The 22,791-nt window shown below is 45.0% G+C and overlaps 1 protein-coding gene and 1 long non-coding RNA gene across 9 annotated transcripts in view; one reads left to right on the forward strand and one right to left on the reverse strand.

The window, feature by feature from the left end:
* Positions 1–22,791, forward strand: part of RALGPS1 (Ral GEF with PH domain and SH3 binding motif 1) — a 531,171-nt gene that overhangs the window by 317,786 nt on the left and 190,594 nt on the right. The gene's annotated exons all lie outside the window — the stretch shown is intronic.
* LOC142250782 (uncharacterized) lies at positions 1,690–11,769 on the reverse strand. Its single transcript, XR_012725267.1, has 3 exons — positions 11,698–11,769; positions 11,454–11,595; positions 1,690–2,115 (listed from the first exon to the last, which is right to left on the reverse strand). It is a non-coding gene; the product is annotated as an uncharacterized LOC142250782 (long non-coding RNA).

Consider the following 22,791-nt stretch of genomic DNA (forward strand, 5'->3'; position numbering starts at 1 on the left):
GCCACGGGGGGTAGTGAGGGCAGTCAGAGAGTAGAACAGGCGGCCGCGGGGGGTAGTGAGGGCAGTCAGAGAGTGGAACAGGCGGCCGCGGGGGGTAGTGAGGGCAGTCAGAGAGTGGAACAGGCGAACACGGGAGGTAGTGAGGGCAGTCAGAGAGTGGAACAGGCGGCCATGGGAGGTAGTGAGGGCAGTCAGAGAGTGGAACAGGCGAACATAAGAGGTAGTGAGGGCAGTCAGAGAGTAGAACAGGCGGCCGCGGGGGGTAGTGAGGGCAGTCAGAGAGTGGAACAGGCGGCCACGGGGGGTAGTGAGGGCAGTCAGAGAGTGGAACAGGCGGCCACGGGGGGTAGTGAGGGCAGTCAGAGAGTAGAACAGGCGGCCGCGGGGGGTAGTGAGGGCAGTCAGAGAGTGGAACAAGCTACTACAAGAGGTAGTGAGGGCAGTCAGAGAGTGGAACAGGCGGCCATGGGAGGTAGTGAGGGCAGTCAGAGTCAGTGCTGCAGACAAACAGAGATTGAGGCAGTGGCGGAGACGTAGCGCTGGACCACTGGAGGGTGAGTAATACTCAATTTATTTTTTAGAACTACCGTATCTTATAGCCATATGTTTTATAAACAAGTGATAAACCCTTTATATACGATGTATGAATTGATGGATCCATTGGGTCTCCGTATACTTTCACAGCAACTCACTCTTGTGATCCATTAATGTCCTGATCTCTTTTCCTAAAACTGAGCTGTGGATTTACACCCCCTGTGTCCACATGTGAGTTATCACATCCTCCGCACTGCCATTCCAGCTCAGCACTTTTCAGCGCTGTAAATACATCTCTGTCCATGTATCTGAAACCGTATTATTTTCATTATGATTTAGGGGGATATGATCTCTGCCAAAAACTGGTAGTGTAGGGCCGCTGACGAATTGCTGAGTAAACAGTCGGGATTTGACATAAATGGGTTGGATGCCAATTCTGCTTAGCTGTGCTTTTATAATGTGGACACATTTTCTGTAAAAAGGCCATAATTTAATTTTTCCATGTTAATGGTAAATGTACTTGGGAAGATTTCCAGCCTTTAGAGTATAACTAGTTTTTTTTTTCTACCAATATTTTTTTTTTCCATAAACAAGCATAAATGTACCAAATTGCAGACACGAAATCTTACATTTTTTGTTAATGATTGAGCCTTTAAAACACATTTTATATCTGCATTTAGAAAGTTATCAATTCATGTAAATATTAGTCTCCTACTTAAAGTGATGACACCCCACTCCCAGGCTATACCAGATCTGTACTGCCCCGAGCTGTGTCATTGTGGGAGTCATAGTTTTTCAAAGTTTGGAGAGTCTTCCTTTAAAATAATGGACAAAAAGGTTAAATGATCCCATCACTTCCTCCCTGAACCTCAGCACTGTCTTCCCCTCCTCCTCACAGTGCATGACTGCTGGCTGCAGCAGGAGCCTCCCCCCTCTGCCCCATGTGCTCAGAAATTACCTCCTACAAAAAGTACTCTTATAAATAACCAATGTTCTTCTTTTCTCCCCAGCTGCAGTCATTCATTTGATTCTAGCCCCCATTAAATCGACATCACTTGTCCACGACTGGAAAGTGTTGAACATAAACTATTTATTTTGAGCACGAGAGGAGAATTATAACCGAGTCGGTAATTTTTAATTTATTATTTTCTCCTGATTGATCTCCTTTGAACAAGACCTGACAAAACAAGCAGAGCAATTACACTGAGGGGCTCCCTAATAACATGTGGAAGTGTTCACAATGCTGGAGATACGAGACCTGCAGAAATGTCTTCAGAAAGAGCCGTGTAGCCCAGCAAAACCTCAAGATTAGTAATGTACCACGTGACCGGTGGCCGTTACCTGCCGGCAGATGTGGTGCATATGAGTAATGGCTGCATGTTTCACCGTTTACAATGAGAATGTGGAGTCTTCGGTTAAGAACATAATCAAGGTCCCATTGATTCATCGGAATTAGGTCATAGCACGTCCACTAAAAAATAACTTATTTGTCACATTAGAGATGCAATTGTCTTTCTTGTAGAGGGAAGCTCCTGTAGTTTAGTTTATTTTCCCAGGGATCATACGCCAACTGGATCTCCACTAGAAGAAAAAAAGTAGAAAGTTAAAATTTAATCTATATATTACTATTAGTGTTTCCAAAAGCCTTGTGAGTCTTGCATGATAACCACAATGTGATGCCTGTCACAAGGTGACCATAGACACCTAGTATACAGTAAATGAAGAAATAGTCAGACAAGCCGAGATCGTAAACCAGCACAATAGTACACGTGGGGCAGAGACGTGGTCAAGATACAAGCCGAAGGTTAGGGTTCCAGGAGAGTACGTACAAAATACAGGAGCAGGCGGGGACGTGGTCAGGAGGAAGTCCGAGGTCAGAAGCCGGGAAGTCACAACAGAAACGGGAGGACAGGCAGAGACGAGTGAACAGTCCCGAGTCGAGAGCCCAAGACCAGAACACTGAGGACCACGGGAGCCAACAGCACAACTCTAACCAGGAAGTACGACTGGCGGCGACCTGAGCTAACACGCTCCCTAATGAAGCAAAGCAATCACTGGGAACGAGAAGCATTTGAGAGATCACCGCCCAGGACCAGCGTGAAACCCAGTCCTGTGAAACAACCTGCAGAGCATTCACCCTGCAAAGCGCTCTGCACCATAAGTAATATATACCGGCTCTGCAGGAGAGCATAGCAAAACAATACACAATGCTCTGCACATAGGAATCATGACACACAATAATTGCAGGAATTATCACGCACCTCCCAGTACCAGCATGAAACTTAGCTCTGGAAAGAATCAGCAGAGCATTCATCCTTCAAAACACTGTGCACCATAAGCAAATATATACTGGCTCTGCAGGAGAGCATAGCAGAACAATACAGAATGTTCTGCACACAATAATTTCAGGAATTATTATCACATACAGCTCAGCAAAATTTTAGCACTGACCAGGTTCTGCGTCCAGTCGTCCTCAGTGGCAGCCAGACCTTGGCATTCTTTACTTCCTGTACCCCGTTTCGATGTCACGTTATCACTGGGGTTTAGTCATTAAGCCTAGCGTGACCTCAAGCTTTTTCCCTTAGACTCCGTCTTAGGGCCGTTTCACATTTACGGTATTTTGCCGGAAGCCGGGTCCGGCACAAATGCAGTACAGTTACATTCATTTACAATGGAAGCGTGACATCATGCGGACACATGCGGTTGTGTATGAAGCATGTGTCTTTATGGTGTCGCTCTTCCATTATAAATGAATGTAACTGAACTGCATTTGTGCCGGATCCGGCTTCCGGCAAACTACCGAAGATGTGAAACGGCCCTTAGCCTCTCATACAGCCAGATCAGATCTCATACTTTTCACTGATGAGGGGCTTGAAAAACTGTGTCTGCAAATTGAGCTTCTGATCTGGCATAAATTCAAAGTCATATGACAAGGCTCATTAAAGGGTCAATTTTGACTTTTAGGGGTACTTTGCACACTAAGACATCGCAGCTGCGATGTCGGTGGGGTCAAATCGAAAGTGACGCACATCCGGCGTCGCTGTCGACATCGGAGTGTGTAAATCGTTTTTGATACGATTAACGAGCGCAAAATTGTCGAAATCGAATAATCGGTGTAGCATCGGTCATTTCCATAATTTCGGAAGGACCGATGTTACGATGTTGTTCCTCGTTCCTGCGGCAGCACACATCGCTGTGTGTGAAGCCGCAGGAGCGAGGAACATCTCCTTACCTGCGTCCCGGCTGCAATGCGGAAGGAAGGAGGTGGGGGGGATGTTTACGTCCCGCTCATCTCCGCCCCCCTGCTTCTATTGGCCGCCTGCCGTGTGACGTCGCTGTGACGCTGCACGACCCGCCCCCTTAGGAAGGAGACGGTTCGCCGGCCACAGCGATGTCGCAGGGCAGGTGAGTGCATGTGAAGCTGCCGTAGCGATAATTTTCACTACGACAGCTATCACAAGATATCGCAGCTGCGACGGGGGCGGGGACTATCGCGCTCGGCATCGCTACCATCAGCTTGTGATGTCGTAGTGTGCAAAGTATTGCTACTTCCAATAGGCACTAAAGTTCGTCTGCTTCCTTCCTGAAGAGACAATTCTCATGATGTATGAGACCCCCAGAGACACCTATGATGCAGGACCAGGGTATTGCAAGCTTTATTCTCAGCTTTAGAATCAAGATCTGAGGGTATCATGGTTGAATGAATCCGAAAATGGAAAGCTCCACAAGATCTCTGTACACTAAAGGGGTCATCCCATCTTCAACATGTATCCCCTAACTCCAGAATAGATGATAAGAAGGATGATAAGAAGGATTGACGATTGCTGAAACTCTCAGGGATCCCAAGAACAAGTCCCACATGAATTATAGTGACTAGGTGCGACCACCACTTCTTTAGATAGTACTGTCACGGTTCCGCTGTGCGAAGTATTTTGCCTCTGGAATGCTTTTGTCACAGCTCCGCTGTGCAGAGCATTTTGCATTTGAAAATGCTCTGCTATGTTTCTTGTGCACTTGCTGACAGGTTTCCTTTCAGCACTAGTGTCCACTCTGGTTTTGGGAGTTGCTTTCACAGATGCGCCTCGTTCCTGGTGATTGCTCTGTCCGAACTTCGTCAATCGTACTTCCTGTTTGTTCAGTGTGCTCTTGGCTCCTATCTGGTGTAAAGGGCACTTTACATGCTGCAATATCGTCAGGTGGCAAATCGCTGCCCGTGGCGCACAACATCGCTTACACCCGTCACACGGACTTACCTTCCCTGCGACGTCGCTGTGGCCGGCGAACCGCCTCCTTTCTAAGGGGGTGGTTCGTGCGGCGTCACACGGCAGCCATCCAATAGAAGCGGAGGGGCGGAGATGAGCGGGCGGAATATCCCACCCACCTCCTTCCTTCTCATTGCCGGTGGACGCAGGTATGGAGATGTTCGTCGTTCCTGCGGTGTCACACATAGCGATGTGTGATGCTGCAGGAACGACGAACAACCAGCGGCATGCACCACCAACGATATTATGAAAAGGAGCGACGTGTCAACAATCAACGATTTTTGACGTTTTTGCAATCGTTGATCGTCGCTGCTAGCTGTCACACGCTGCGATGTCGCGAACGACGCCGGATGTGCGTCACAAACACCGTGACCCCGACGATATATCATTAGCGATGTCGCAGCGTGTAAAGCCACCCTTAAGTGTTTTGATCTTGGCTTCTGACCTCAAACCTCTTCCTGACCACGTCTCGGTCTGCTCCCTGAATCTTACACTTTACATACCGGCTTCTGACCTCGGACCTCTTCTTGACCACATCTGTCTGCTCCCTGAACTTTATACGTTACTTCCTGGCTTCTGACCTCTGACTTCTTCCTGACCATGTCTCTGTATGCTCCTTGAACCTTATAAATTACCTCCTGGCTTATGATCCCGGCTTCTCTGACAACCCTTCTATTCATACTGTTTGTAGTGTCTAGCATCACAAGTACATGCAGCAGTGGTCGAACAATGCTCATTACAGCTCCATTCACACAGGACTTTCACAGTGCTTGAACTTCTGTGGAAAGGGGAAGTATGTTAATTATGGGACAACCCCTTTCAAAGTTTGGGTTGTTGGAATCAACTCTAATGTAAGCCAAAAAATTAGCTCTAAGAACGGAATTCCATCGAGTGAATGCAGTAGGTGCAACAAGTAATATATGAGGGCTTTCATATTTTCTAATTGTTGATGGAGTATGAATCTACTTTTCCAGATCTAGTGAGGGAGCTTGCCATCCACTGCTACAAAAACAAGGCCCTAACTCCATCTATACACATGAAAAGTCCTGAAAAGCAAACCCCGAGGTGTCGTTATATCATCCCAACATGTCATACCCAAACTGGCCACCAGTGTGATCTAACCGAACTGGCTGGGATAAGAGAAATTTAGATTTGTCTAATAGTCTAAACTATGTAGGATCCAAAGACTAAACCAGCCGTGAGGAATTACACACAACTCATCAACTTTTAGTGTTCTAGGAATGATAAAAAGTAGGAAAGAAACGAGCCGAACTGCAGTTGTCTGCCTAGTAATGAGCAATGGAAAGTTCTCTGCACAATGACCTCACAGCCGAGAGATTTTCTCTGGGGATATATCTACGTTCATTTTCCTACAAGTTCATAGTGGAGGTTTCTTTATATCGATAGTATAACACCCCCAAAAATGACAGAACCTCCGCCAGGACAGTTAGTGTCAGGGGAGCTTTCATCCTGTCTGGACTCCTGTAGGTTGGGGCTCTGCAGAGTACATTACACATCTGTTCTTAGGTTAATCCTATACGGAGGGCATTTCAACGTGCTGATGTGTGTTGACAATATGGAGACTCCTAATGCCACTCATATTAACAATGCAGACATAACCAGGACTTCTCAAAGCTTAGACTCAAAACAGAACATTTGAGAAAAGTTTTCAGATGGAAAATGACGAGCTTTGTTTTATTTAGTAGTTTAATCTTCGGTTGGTTTTGGATACGCTTAAAGGGAACCTGTCACATTGAACATATAGTCTGATCACTCCGCAGCTTGGTAGAGAGCAGGAGGTGCTGGGCAGGTAAATGTTGTGATTTATCGGACTATTCAGTACAGGGCTGTGATCACACAGAGTTTTTCGAGGCATTAAACAACGCGTCTTTCAAGTGGAAGCTGCTTCAGGATTTTTTTTTTTTAATAAACTATAGCTGGCATGAGTTGAAGGTTTCTACCAACATAAATAGGAGGGAGCAGATGTGATTATTATTTTTATTGTTGTACTGGGACTGTACAAATGGCTTTAGTTATAAAATCATCCTAACATGTTCTCACGATGACTGTGGAATAGCGCAGAACCGGGGCTCCTTAGCCGTCCCTCAAGCTAGGGGGCCCTATGCTATCTTTAATCTCAGGGATACTCCTGATGGTGGAGATGCCAGAGTCTCCTTCCTGGCCCTGCTTGTGACTAGTCCTGCTCTAATTACCACTCCCCAGGGAGGGACGGGACCTGAGTGTGATGAAACCCACAGATAAAGACAGACAAGGGAAAAACAAAACTTTTATCACACAGCACGAATACACCGGGTAAGACAATTAGAGATTCAGGAGGAAAACAAAAGAAGGAAGGAAGTAAAAAAAACAACAGGGGTAAACTCCACAAGCACACCAAGCAATAACGACAACTTTCACCAGACAGTCTGGGACACCACAACACACGGACCAACATTGAATAAACTATAGCTGGAATGGGTAGAAGGAATCCACCACCATAAATAGGAGGGGAGCAGATGTGATTGGCCTCCCCACAACATGTGACCAAAGGAGCAAGCAGACCAGCAGAGCTTAACCCTTGCTAGTCTGCCTATGAACCAGCACATAGCAAGTCGATGCCCAAGTCTGCCTGTGTTGATACCAGACAAACCATTGGGCGAAGTGTCAGAATCTGCAATCTGCAGTGGTGTAGAGGAGAGGATGGTCATGCCGCGCTGTCGCCAAGAAAGATGAAAAAAATTGTTGATTTATTAATAAATGTTTTTATTCCATAGGTCAACTCGTTTCAAGGTTCAAGACCTCTTCTTCAGGACCAGTGGTTAGAAGGACCTGTGCTGATGTCATACCCATGTGACAATAAGGGGCGGGGCCTCAGCCAACATAGCTGATACCAGGAAGCAATGTTATTTTTCTGTTGGCTGAGGCCCTGCCCCTTCTGGTCACATGGGTATGACATCAGCACAGGTCCTTCTAGCCACTTAGTAAAACGATTCTATAATAGAATTAGCATAAATAACAGGGGGAGGACGGACAGGCAGGGGGGCGGGAGTCACTATGAATACCCACCCCAGCTGTCAGCTGCTGCCATTCAAAAGCTGCTCATTTTACAAACTTTACTTGCTTGTGTTTCAAAACCTACACATCCTAGCTGACAACTAAAAATATGTATAGAATCTGCCTGATAGCGCCAGTATAGCACTGTCCATAGGTTATATAGGAAAATCCTGGTGATTGGTGCGCTTTAACTCTTATGCATTGAATTTGGAGCTCTGTAAACAGAAGAAAGAGCTCAATGTCTAAATATTAAGGAATGAGCACAAAGTGTTGGAAACAAAAATGACACAATGTTACAACGTGTACATCCACCTCAATATACAGTATATAGTATAAGGCTTGGATAACGGCCCATCCAACTTATTTGCCAGCAGCGGCCAGACAAGTTAAGATAATGTATCCCGGAGACATAGTGCAGGTTAATGCCGCTGGCTCTTGAACGATCGCCACATTGTATCACTTTCTCCCTATAAATTGTCTGTCCAGTCTTACTTTTCCGTGTATGTCTGGTATAATGTAGGTCAGACACCGTTCATGCTGCTTAAGTTACAGGTTTAGGAGAAATTTAGGAAAATTATAATGGGGTTTGGAAAAAGGTGAAATCTAACTCGATAACTCGTGGGCTATTCTTCATCTTTCTCCACTTTCTACCCTCGTCTCTTGTTGCTGGATACATGTGTCTGGTTCATGGTATTTCACTCCAGGGTGCGAGTTACCGTCAGCCCATTTACAGTCTCCACTGGAATATCAGTTTATCATGAAATCATGTTTGATGCTAACTTCATCTGGCGGAGTTTGTTGGCGGAGATCTCTTCATTTTATAGGCATATTATCTGGTCTTGACTTCGAGGTGTGAAGTCTTGATGCTCAGCCAGGATATGTATACCAAGTCTACATCTCAGTATATGGAGCTGGTTTAGAGATTAACACCTGATTCTTGTACGTCACATTCTGAAAATAATGTCATTTTTTCCATGTCACTAGAAACGTTTGTGAGTGTGTAAGGCCCTGCTGGTGGCTCTTTAGTGGAGGACCCAGCGCAAGCATACATTTATGGATAGCTTTCTGATTTGCGCAGGAATTGTGTAATTCAGCATTTCTCCGCTTCTTGCCAAATCCATAACAGATCAGGTTAGAAATGTAACTTTATGTTTTTTTGGACAGTCAATAATTTTTTCACTCTTTGAATCCATGTCTAAATATCACTTAAAGCTTGAGTTTTGGCCCCTATGGTTATGTTTGTAACACTTTGGAAAGCGCTTGGTTAAAAAGGGGTTTTCCAGGACAGATTTACATTTCAGCTGGTACCTGTCATTATTCCTCTGTGCAGAACATCTTGCCTTTGGAGATGCTCTGCTGTGCTTTCCTGTGTTACTAGCTAGCAGTGTTTTTGACAGCTCAGGATTCCATGTTGATGCTGATTACTCAGGTGTTCCACCTCCCTGGTAAATGTCCAGGACAGCGCCAGTTGTATTTTCTGGTTCTGCCGTTGTGCTGTTGGCTTGTGTCTTTGCTAGTGTTCTGGTCTTTGTTCTCTGACCCTGGACTGTTATTTGACCCCTCTCTGCCCGCTCCCTGTTCCTGTCATGGCCTCCTGCTCTTGTGACCTTGGACCGTTACCTGACCACGTCTCTGTTTTCTCTCTGAACATATTACATGCTCTCCTGGATTTCTGACCCTTGGATATTAACCTGACTACGCCTCTGTTTACTCCTTGTGTTCGTATGTGTCCTCCTGTTAGCTTTCTTGACTACTCTTCCACACATACTCCCTGTAAGTAGTGGCTGCATCACACTAACGAGCGCATTGAAAGCTTGGGTATTGCCCCTTTGATTTTTTTTTTTTTTGTAACACTTGGAAAGTGTTTGGTTAAGATATGAGAGATTAAAGGAATTTTCCAGGACAGACTTTAATTTCTGTTTGTACTGTTTATCATGCCGATTCCAAACTGTGTATTATATGCTCTGTTAGGGTTCATGATCACTGGCGGACACAGACAGAAAAGGGTCCCTGTGTAAGAACAGTATATGGGCCCTTTGCAGCCCAAAAGCTCCTCATAATGCACAATTCCACTTGCTTTCGAGGTAGAAATGGCCCCCCTTACCTCTTGGGCCCCTGTGCGGCTGCACAGGTTGCACCAATGATATGTTCACCCCTGTCCAGGATGATAGGCAGAAGCAGTCCCTGACAAAATTTGTACTTGGACCAGAAAAACTTTTTAAAATGCAAGACATGAATTACATTCAATTTAGAGGAAGTCTGTTTGCACAAAATGACTGTTCAAACCAAGCACAAGCTCTTTCCGTTCACCTTCCCACCTATTTGCTTTGCTTCTATCTCCAGATTACTCTTTTGAACTCCAGAGCTGCATTCACCATTCTGCTATTTATCGATCGACAAGCTAAAAGCAGAGATAAGGTGAATGTTGTGCTTGAATTGAATCCGCAAGGAATGCTGGGAGATCTCAGCTGTGAAGCCTATAGAATTGTGAATGCAGCTGTAAACAATAATACTGTAATGCAAGCCACTACTTACGGGCAGTACAGACGGAAGAGTAGTCAGGAAAGTCTGGTAACAGGGGGACACGTATGGACACAGGGAGAATTCATGCGTAGTCTGGTCACGATTACGAGGTCAATATTCCCGGGAGAAAACAGAGACGTAGTCAGATAATGGTCCATGGTCAAGAGCCAAGAAGTCACGACAGGAACAGGGACAGGGAGCGGGCAAAGAGAAATCAAGCAAAAGTCCGGGATCAGAAAACAGAGACGTAGTCAGATAACGGTCTGTGGTCAAGAGCCAAGAAGTCACAACAGGGACAGGGAGCAGGCAAAGAGAAATCATGCAACAGTCCGGGATCAGAAAACAGAGACGTAGTCAGAAAACGGTCCGTGGTCAAGAGCCAAGAAGTCACGACAGGAACAGGGACAGGGAGCGGGCAAAGAGAAATCATGCAACAGTCCGGGATCAGAAAACAGAGACGTAGTCAGATAACGGTCCGTGGTCAAGAGCCAAGAAGTCACGACAGGAACAGGGACAGGGAGCGGGCAAAGAGAAATCATGCAACAGTCCGGGATCAGAAAACAGAGACGTAGTCAGATAACGGTCCGTGGTCAAGAGCTAAGAAGTCACGACAGGAACAGGGACAGGGAGCGGACAAAGAGAAATCATGCAACAGTCCGGGATCAGGAAAAAGAGACGTAATCAGATAACAGTCCGTGGTCAACAGCCAATAAGTCACCACAGGAACAGGAACAGGGACAGGGAGCGGGCAAAGAGAAATCATGTAGCAGTCCGGAATCAGAAAACGGAGATCAAAACAATGACACAGGATAACAGCACAACTACCAAACCAGAGTGTACGACTGGCAAGGTTTTGGGGGCGCATACTCAGTAAAAGAAATAGGGCAATTACCAGAAGGATGAAACACCTGAGCAATCAGCACCTCCAAGAGAATGGAACGGTCAATCAACCTGCCAGCTCAGCAGTCCAGAAAGCACAGCAGAGCATCTCCAGTGCAAGATGCTCCGCACAGAGGAATCGTGACAAATACACTCTGTAACTACTCTTTGCAGAAAGAGGGAAACATAAGCTGTACTTACCATAATTTAATAAAGAATAATGTCACTCTGCGGAGTTGATGAAGCGTTCGAGAAAGCTGAAGAGCGCAAAGAAACGTTTTGGATGACCTCCAGTTGGATGGTTCTTCATAGTTCCTGCCACACAGCACCTGCAAGGACTTAGCTGGAACCAACACGCTCAAAGTAAGCAACACCCTGCCTAAAACAATTACAAGGGGCTAAGGAGTCGCAGGCACCAGGTGTGAGGACATCGGTGCGGGCTTACCGGTATTCCACCCTCTCTAGAAAGCTCGAGGCCAGACCAGCTACTGGGAAATCCACCGTCAATACGTTTTGCTACCATTTTTTTTTCCAGGGCTCCCGTCTCCATCCGCATTCATCCTGTCTGCAGGAAAGTCTTCTCTATAATCTCGAGTGTACACTACAGAGCTTATTTTCTCTGTCGGAGACCCTTTCCCTTCGGAGCTGTGAAATATTTGTCACGTCCCAGCTGTTGCCCCTTGAACTTGACAGCAGGAAAATCCTTCTCCGTTTAGCCTCTACTTTATATTGTTTTTCACTTTATTTCACACTTTTTCATCATAATAAATGCGCTTCTCTCAATGTCTTTTGTAAATAACGCAATAAATTCTCATTCGTCATGACTGTTGTGTATGTCAGGAGCCCAAGCCGTGATATCTCCGCAGCAAAATACGGGAAAATGGATGTAGAACTTGTTCTATGGTTTGTGGTACCATTATTGTTGCCACACGTCACTCTACATGTACCCCGATCCCAGCAGAGGCCTCTCATACAGCCAAATCACATCTCCTGCTTTGCACTGATGAGGGGCGAACACCTCAAATATTGCACATAGAGTATCTAGTTTGGCTTTTATCCTAAGTCATGTGGCAAGGCTTGTTAAGAGTCGGTGTTGACGTTTAAGATCACTCCTTCCAGTAGGTGGCACTAGAGGTCAGGTCCTCTTTTTCTCTGAAGAGACGATTTACCTATTATTTAGGTGTACAGTCTGGTGACATTATTTAGGTGTACAGTCTGGTGACATTATTTAGCTGTACAGTCTGGTGACATTATTTAGGTGTACAGTCTGGTGACATTATTTAGGTGTACAGTCTGGTGATATTATTTAGGTGTACAGTCTGGTGATATTATTTAGGTGTACAGTCTGGTGATATTATTTAGGTGTACAGTCTGGTGACATTATTTAGGTGTACAGTCTGGGGACATTATTTAGGTGTACCGTCTGGTGACATTATTTAGGGTGTACAGTCTGGTGACATTATTTAGGGTGTACAGTCTGGTGACATTATTTAGGGTGTACAGTCTGGTGACATTATTTAGGGTGTACAGTCTGGTGACATTATTTAGGTGTACAGTCTGGTGATATTATTTAGGTGTACAGTCTGGTGACATTATTTAGGTGTACAGTCTGGTGACATTATTTAGGGTGTACAGTCTGGTGACATTATTTAGGGTGTACAGTCTGGTGACATTATTTAGGGTGTACAGTCTGGTGACATTATTTAGGGTGTACAGTCTGGTGACATTATTTAGGTGTACAGTCTGGTGATATTATTTAGGTGTACAGTCTGGTGACATTATTTAGGTGTACAGTCTGGGGACATTATTTAGGTGTACAGTCTGGGGACATTATTTAGGTGTACAGTCTGGTGACATTATTTAGGTGTACAGTCTGGTGATATTATTTAGGTGTACAGTCTGGTGATATTATTTAGGTGTATAGTCTGGGGACATTATTTAGGTGTATAGTCTGGGGACATTATTTAGGTGTACAGTCTGGTGACATTATTTAGGTGTACAGTCTGGTGACATTATTTAGGTGTATAGTCTGGGGACATTATTTAGCTGTACAGTCTGGGGACATTATTTAGGTGTACAGTCTGGTGATATTATTTAGGTGTACAGTCTGGTGATATTATTTAGCTGTACAGTCTGGTGACATTATTTAGGTGTACAGTCTGGTGACATTATTTAGGTGTACAGTCTGGGGACATTATTTAGGTGTACAGTCTGGTGACATTATTTAGGTGTACAGTCTGGTGATATTATTTAGGTGTACAGTCTGGTGACATTATTTAGGGTGTACAGTCTGGTGACATTATTTAGGTGTACAGTCTGGTGACATTATTTAGGTGTACAGTCTGGTGACATTATTTAGGGTGTACAGTCTGGTGACATTATTTAGGGTGTACAGTCTGGGGACATTATTTAGGTGTACAGTCTGGTGACATTATTTAGGTGTATAGTCTGGGGACATTATTTAGGTGTACAGTCTGGTGACATTATTTAGGTGTACAGTCTGGTGACATTATTTAGGTGTACAGTCTGGGGACATTATTTAGGTGTACAGTCTGGTGACATTATTTAGGTGTACAGTCTGGTGACATTATTTAGGTGTACAGTCTGGTGACATTATTTAGGTGTACAGTCTGGTGACATTATTTAGGTGTGCAGTCTGGTGACATTATTTAGGGTGTACAGTCTGGTGACATTATTTAGGGTGTACAGTCTGGGGACATTATTTAGGTGTACAGTCTGGTGACATTATTTAGGTGTATAGTCTGGGGACATTATTTAGGTGTACAGTCTGGTGACATTATTTAGGTGTACAGTCTGGTGACATTATTTAGGTGTACAGTCTGGGGACATTATTTAGGTGTACAGTCTGGGGACATTATTTAGGTGTACAGTCTGGTGACATTATTTAGGTGTACAGTCTGGTGACATTATTTAGGTGTACAGTCTGGTGACATTATTTAGGGTGTACAGTCTGGGGACATTATTTAGGTGTACAGTCTGGTGACATTATTTAGGTGTACAGTCTGGTGACATTATTTAGGTGTACAGTCTGGTGACATTATTTAGGTGTACAGTCTGGTGACATTATTTAGGTGTACAGTCTGGGGACATTATTTAGGTGTACAGTCTGGTGATATTATTTAGGTGTACAGTCTGGTGACATTATTTAGGTGTACAGTCTGGGGACATTATTTAGGTGTACAGTCTGGTGATATTATTTAGGTGTGCAGTCTGGTGACATTATTTAGGTGTACAGTCTGGGGACATTATTTAGGTGTACAGTCTGGTGACATTATTTAGGTGTACAGTCTGGTGACATTATTTAGGTGTACAGTCTGGTGACATTATTTAGGTGTACAGTCTGGGGACATTATTTAGGTGTACAGTCTGGTGACATTATTTAGGTGTACAGTCTGGTGACATTATTTAGGTGTACAGTCTGGTGACATTATTTAGGTGTACAGTCTGGTGACATTATTTAGCTGTACAGTCTGGGGACATTATTTAGGTGTACAGTCTGGTGACATTATTTAGGTGTACAGTCTGGTGACATTATTTAGCTGTACAGTCTGGGGACATTTTTTAGGTGTATAGTCTGGGGACATTATTTAGGTGTACAGTCTGGTGACATTATTTAGGTGTACAGTCTGGTGACATTATTTAGGTGTACAGTCTGGTGACATTATTTAGGTGTACAGTCTGGGGACATTATTTAGGTGTACAGTCTGGGGACATTATTTAGGTGTACAGTCTGGTGACATTATTTAGGTGTACAGTCTGGTGACATTATTTAGGTGTACAGTCTGGTGACATTATTTAGCTGTACAGTCTGGGGACATTATTTAGGTGTACAGTCTGGTGACATTATTTAGGTGTACAGTCTGGTGACATTATTTAGCTGTACAGTCTGGGGACATTTTTTAGGTGTACAGTCTGGTGACAGTTTTTAGGTGTACAGTCTGGTGACATTATTTAGGTGTACAGTTTGGCGTGTTTAGCTTGATCTTGTTTTTTTATTATGATTTTTTGAGGACTTTAGGTCTGTGGGACGTGTCGATGTGTTGACGGCTGGATATTGGATCTTAAGTACGTAATATGTTGTAATACTACAGCCGTGCTTCTAATTAGCTAAAAATACATTAATTCCGCAAATTATAAATTTAATTTTTAGATTTTTTTTGTAGTTTTTTTTTTTTATTTAAAACTTTCTGTATAAAAGTATAAATGGAAAAAAGAAAAAAATCCATAGGTCTTAAATTTTTTATTGATTTACAAGTAAAATCAATGAGTTAATTTTTTTTTAATGTTTTTCCCCTAACTTTCTGTAATAAAAACCCCCCCAAAATTTCCATATAAATCTTCAAGCAACAAGGTAGCGCGGTTTATAGGCTCTTAGCTCTTTATTAATAGTCTTGAAGACATGAAATGGACTTCAGAGCTCGGCGCCGTTCTTTTCTCCAACTTCTATATTTCCAAAGCAAAGAAATATTTTTGTCAAGTACTAATTCATCGCATCTAAGCCGGGCTTTAGACTACATTCCTTGTCTCGCTTTACATGTATAAATACTTACTCAATAATTCAACACTTGCCAATTATTCCCCTTCAGATTCTTGATGCCTGGTTTGGGCACGCACTTTAACAAAGAACAACACGCCCCCAGCTCGGCAAGCCGGCAGCCTCCTCCTCCTCCTGCTCCGACTCTTATCTCACACTGGCTTTATGGAACTTCTCTGTTGAGAAATTGATTTGATTGCAAATTTCTGTTTTGTTTCCATTAGGTTTTTTTTTGGCTTAATTAGGAATATAATTTGTGTGGTAGCGACTGCTGATATGTGCTAGATACCTCCTGTGTATAGGAACACTGGGGTATATTTATCAGGGAATGTTTTATTTGTATCCTCAGATAGCTGAACAAAGAATTTCCTTGCTCCTCCGTCCCCCATAGGATATGCGTGTTTTTATATAGCAACTGTAAATAAGAACAGGATGCATATTTTCACCTCTAAATGAGGGATCTCGGTAAGATGAAACAAGATTTGTGTGTTCTTAAAGACGTGCCAGATTTTGGATTCAGATTTAAAGGGGATTGCACATGCAAACACCGCGTCGTAAAAGAAGGAAAAAAAAGTGTCAAAGTTACTACTACTACACCTTAAAAATGTCATATTAGGTATATTCCATATTTCTCTGACATTGACAGAATGTCCATCCAAATAAAGCCACCATTCTGTACACCCGACAAAATGCTGCCAGACTGACCACCCAGATAAGACTGTACACCTGCGGACTGACCACCCCTATAAGACTGTAGACCTGCGGACTGACCACCCCTATAAGACTGTAGACCTGCGGACTGACCACCCAGATAAGACTGTACACCTGCGGACTGACCACCCCTATAAGACTGTACACCTGCGGACTGACCACCCCTATAAGACTGTACACCTGCGGACTGACCACCCAGATAAGACTGTAGACCTGCGGACTGACCACCCAGATAAGACTGTACACCTGCGGACTGACCACCCAGATAAGACTGTACACCTGCGGACTGACCACCCCTATAAGACTGTACACCTGCGGACTGACCACCCCTATAAGACTGTAGACCTGCGGACTGACCACCCAGATAAGACTGTAGACCTGCGGACTGACCACCCAGATAAGACTGTACACCTGCGGACTGACCACCCCTATAAGACTGTACACCTGCGGACTGACCACCCCTATAAGACTGTAGACCTGCGGACTGACCACCCAGATAAGACTGTACACCTGCGGACTGACCACCCCTATAAGACTGTACACCTGCGGACTGACCACCCCTATAAGACTGTACACCTGCGGACTGACCACCCAGATAAGACTGTAGACCTGCGGACTGACCACCCAGATAAGACTGTACACATGCGGACTGACCACCCCTATAAGACTGTACACCTGCGGACTGACCACCCAGATAAGACTGTACACCTGCGGACTGACCACCCAGATAAGACTGTAGACCTGCGGACTGACCACCCCTATAAGACTGTAGACCTGCGGACTGACCACCCAGATAAGACTGTACACCTGCGGACTGACCACCCAGATAAGACTGTACACATGCGGACTGACCACCCCTATAAGACTGTACACCTGCGGACTGACCACCCAGATAAGACTGTACACCTGCGGACTGACCACCCAGATAAGACTGTAGACCTGCGGACTGACCACCCCTATAAGACTGTAGACCTGCGGACTGACCACGCCTATAAGACTGCGGACTGACCACCCAGATAAGACTGTAGACCTGCGGACTGCCCACCGAAATGAGACTGAACATCTGAATACTTCCACCAAACTAATGCTGCTAAACTGTACACCTAAATATTGTCACAGACAAATGGCAGAAGATGTAAACTGCCCAGGCAAAAAAAAACAACTAATGTATTACCAGGATGCAGCAAGACCTCCAATAAATGGAGGCATCACAGGTGCAAGAGGAGCAAATCACTCGACCGTTTCCAAAGATGAAGGGGAGCATACTATAGTCACTGTCCCTGCATGGAGCACATATATAGCACTGGTGCAGCCCGCTGGCATCTATTGTGATGGGTGTAACTAATAGGCCGCTTACCAGATACTGTGAACAGTGACCTATGCAAGCCACAAGTGTGCAATTTTACCATCAAGCAATTGCTCCCCTCCGTCTCTGGAAACGGTCGAGTGATTTGCTCCTCTTGCAGCTGAGATGCCTCCATTTATTGGAGGTCTTGCTGCATCCTGGTAGTGCATTTAGTTTTTTTTTGGCCTGGGCAGTTTACATCTTCTGCCATTTGTCTGTGAGTATTTGCTTAGCTATTGGAGGATTTAATTCCTCTTTTTATTTTTGTTTTTACACCTAAATATTGGCATTGTACTGCCCACTAAAGATGATTTTGGAAAAAAAACTGATTTGCAGCTAATCGATTTACCGCAAGTCACAGATATTAGGTATAAGTCTGGCAGCATTATTCAAGTGTACAGTCTTGCGGCATTATTCAGGCGTACAGTATGGCAGCATTATTCATGTATATACTCTGGCGGCATTATTAAGGTGTATGGTCTGGTGGTAATATTTGAGTGGGCATTAAAGCGGCAATAGTTAGATGTACAGTCTGGCAGCATTATTTAGGTGTATAGTCTGGCAGCATTATTCAGGTGTATGGTCTAGCAGCAATATTTGAGTGGGAAGTAAGGTGGCAATATTTAGGTGAACAGTCTGGCAGTATTATTTAGGTGGACTCTCCACACACACAGCAGTTTTTAATTGCAATGAGATGACACACAGTTAGGGTCACAGAGCTAGGGACCCCAATATAGAGATATACCTTGGCGAGGTATTGGGGCTCGGTAATATTGATCAATGCGATTGCTAAATATCTCTTTTTCCTAATAGTCTTGGCAGGTTTGCATTTCATTATTCACATTTTCACTTTCCAGTTAGCAAATTGCATTTTTCATTATAATTGTCAGCATGCGTGTAGCATTATACCATTATCATATTATTGGATGTGCAGCCTTCATCTTTATTTTTTATTTAGGTGGACAGTCTGGCGGCATAATTCAGGTGTATGGTCTGGCAGCAATATTGGAGTGGGCAGTAAGATGGCAATATTTAGGATTACAGTCTGGCAGCATTATGCCTAAGTAGTGTGGTAGGAGTATACCTGCGTAAAGCTAGTAGTAATAATGATAGTAGTTCTCCCCTTCTGCGTACAGTGTATACGGCGTCTCACACACCAGTGCCATCCTCTGTGCAGATGTTCTCCAGTCATTTTATCAATGAGAGTTAACTAATATGAGAACTCACCAGACCATGGCTGCTAACACGAGTGTCTGTGTTGTGAGCCCCATGGCCTAGTAAATCCTGACTTTCACAGTCACAGCTGCTGCCTTAATGCAGAAACTCATCCGTAAACCTGGTTTTATTTAATGCAGCCCTGTTATTGCTCGGGCTCTGGCCTTGATGTTTATCATTGATGGATGGAAGAACGTGGTGACTACAAAGGATGAGCCTGGACCTTTATCTGGCCCAAATATTCCTCACTGTCGGTGAAACCACATTCCACATTTACCAGCGCCCAAGCAGGGGACCCGCTCCTGGGCTTCATCCACATAGCAGGACATGGCAGACGTCTTAGGCTATGTGTCCACGCTGCGGAAAATGCGCGGATTTTGCCGCGGATTTCTCACGGAAAAGCCGCGGATTTTCTGAAAATCTGCAGTAGCGGCACTTCCCAGCCATTTCTATGGCATTTTGTAAATGCTGTGCCCATGCTGCGGATTTTTCCGCGGCGGATTTTGATCCGGAAAAATCTGCAACATGTCAATTATTGTTGCTGATTTTGATCCGGATTTTGGCTTCAGAATTGGGAAAAAAAAAAATCCGCACCAAAATCCGTGGCAATTCCGCGGTAAATCCGCACCTTTGAAAAGGTGCGGATTTTGCGGGAAAGCCGCGGATTTTCATGCCGAAAAATCCGCAGCAACATTCTACCGTGGACACATAGCCTTAGAGTCACAGTTCTTGTGTCTCCTGTGACCGAGTGTAGACTGCAACATAAACCTGGAACAGGCGCAGTATTTTTTTTTTCTCGCTGAATTCAGTTTTCATTTGTGCCGTTATAGAAATGCACAAATTCCTTCTCTTATCAGTGAGGTTCAGCCCGCGCTGCACTAATGTCGGCTCCGCTTCCTCCATGGATATAGTGTTTCATATTCGGCTCGTAGACAATTGACTGACACCACTCTTCATCATTTCAGACCTTTTTGGTATATATACGTTATTTTTTTTACATGTACATTTCATATTTCTTGCTTCTTGGCATCATCCAGCTCAGTTTAATCTCTACCATTTAATAGTTTTGTTTCAAGCCAAAAACCACATTGTCTGTGCACCTGCAGTCGTGGTGCGCAGAAATAACCCTGCCCCGGCCCTCGCTTATCACCGGCAGTGCAGTGTTACACTGCGGACAATCCATTCACAGAGAGCAGGACAATATGCATCATTCATAGACATTAAAGTCACCATTAACTAGTAATATAGGAAGGCTTTCAGCATTTTACCTTAAATACATATAATTAAAGTCGTCTCCAGCCAAGTGGAACAGCTACAAAGTAACAGAACTTTTACCTTTCATTTCTTATAAGTTTTATTTTCAAAGAACTATTTTCTTCATTTTTTTTTTTTTTTTGGCTCCGAAATGGGATTGATAACGTCTTAAAGGAATTGTTCGACTAGTCTGTGGTCTGTTGTTCTAGCAATTAGTTTTTAAGCTGTAGTGGATAAATCAGGCAGACGGCTCCATTATAGACAGTAGGAGTGTTATGCTCACCGGACGAGCACAGATGTTACTGGACCCACTGGGCCGCAGCACACAGAAAACCCAGAGGGTCTTGGCTACGGACCTGAGTGTGGTCTTCTCCATAGCTCCTATGGTCTAAGACACACGGCATGAAAATCGGACCGAGTGGAGTGTGATAAAACATCGCATTCCACTCGGACCAATATAAGCCTGTGTGGCATGCTGCGATTGTAATGCGAGTCTCTTTCTCTCGCACCCATTCACGTCTATGGGATGAGAGAAAGATCGCACTGCACTCGCAGTACACCGGTGTACCGCGCGTGTAGGGCAAGAATGGCAATAGCCGGCTACGAAGGAGAGAGGGAGAGAAATCCCTCCCACCCCTCCTCAGCGCCGGCCCACCCCTTCTCAGTGCCTGTCCTCCCCTCCTCAGCGCCAGTCCTCCCCTCCTCAGTGCCGGCCCGCCCCTCCTCAGCGCTGGCCCGACCCCTGCAGCTGTGGTCCGATCGCATGATCGGACCTCAGTCGCAGTGACACTCGGCTCCCGCTGTGCTGCCAGCGTGAGCCGAGTGTCATGCGAGGACCGCATTAGTCCCTGTGTGGCCCCGGCCTAATGGTGAGGGTGTTATGCTGCAGGTTTAAGTCCGGGTGTCACTCGGGAAGACTGGTTCTGCGTCAGCTGGCCCCAGGGGTACGGGAGCGACAGTCTCTGGCAATAGGTTGCGACAGCAGCAGGTGTCGAGATTCCATCTTGGATGGATGATAGAGCAGCAGCATCCTGCGTGGATGACAGGTATACAGGTATCCTATGAGCCAGCCAGAGGATACTTGTGGCAGCACGGGACGATACTTCGTGGCAGCGGGTATCGTGGTAGGCGGCCAGGGTAGCGGCTTGCAGCAGCACTCTGTAATGCAAACAGGTATCAGCAACAGAACTAGCAGAATGTATCAACGGCAGCAGCACAGTGCTAGGGAACCTGAGAACTAGCAACATATTAGACTCGTTGCCCAGGCACCACTAATAGGGCAGAGGTGCCTTAAGTACCTGCAGCTTCCTAACTGACATGAGAGGTACTTCCGGGGTAAGAGGATGCTGGCCCTTTAAGAAAGGGGCGTGGCCGCGACCTATGGGCAGAGGTTGAAAGTCTGCCGGGTGTACAGACACTAGTCCGGAAGGCAGCAGCATGGGACGGGAACGGGACCACTGCCACAGGACGCCTGGACAGGTAAAGCAACAGATGTCCTCACCGGGGGAGGGGAGCAGGAGAGTGCGAGGACGCTGGTATGGGCATTACATGGAGGATGGTGTAATGTTTACTAAGATGAGAGAAAAGGTTTTTTCCTATAAAATTCGCCATGGAGAGTCTTGTTTGGCCACTTATTACCAGTAAGTAGTGGTACGTGACTGTCCTTGTACATAGATAGCCATCTGCTCCAGTGGACTTGCGCCTCTCTGACATAGCTGCCTATACCCATCACATTAATATGTATTACGACATGCTGACTGTCTCCAAACATTTGAGCATGAAAAGCACAGCCAGATGTATCTGGCAGCAGCTCGTCCAATTCCTATGGCAATGCTCTCGCATGCTGCCAATCCAAGCATGCATGCTCATGAGGTAGTCGGGATGAGATAGCTGTCAGCCAACAGTCTGGCCGGCTGTTCCTCCAAGTCAGATGTTGCCTTGTACAGATGTCTTTTTTTTTTTTTAGAGAGTGAACCTTTTATACCCTGATAGGTTTTCTAGTTTATTTCAGCCTTTTTCGTTACTTTTTGCTCCAAAGGGCTTTACGGGGTTCTGGTAGCTGCTCCCTTATCCGTTGGTTGTTGACTTAAACTTGACCACAATCATCTGCCTGTGACCCGTGATATCTGAGTACAATTGTACAGTTGTGACCCGGACCATGTCTCAATCTGGAAGGCTGCCACAGCTTGCGCTAATGCTGGAACATCATTAAATAACCTAAAAGTAATTTAGCTGACCCCCATGGTTGTATTCCTGAGGACCACATCCTTTACGTATACTTGGCACAACTTCCATTCCAGGTTTCCCTCTTCCTGGTGAAGACATGTGCATGTTTGCGTCTAGTTTTTGAGTTTTGCTAGCACCAATCCCAGGAAACCATATTATCCAAAAAAAAGCAGGACCTGTGTTTTAGGCTACTGAACACTAACATGAACCCGCTCCTTTCTTTGTCCCATTGA

This window comes from Anomaloglossus baeobatrachus, chromosome 9 (assembly GCF_048569485.1).
Source record: "Anomaloglossus baeobatrachus isolate aAnoBae1 chromosome 9, aAnoBae1.hap1, whole genome shotgun sequence".
NCBI lineage: Eukaryota > Metazoa > Chordata > Amphibia > Anura > Aromobatidae > Anomaloglossus > Anomaloglossus baeobatrachus.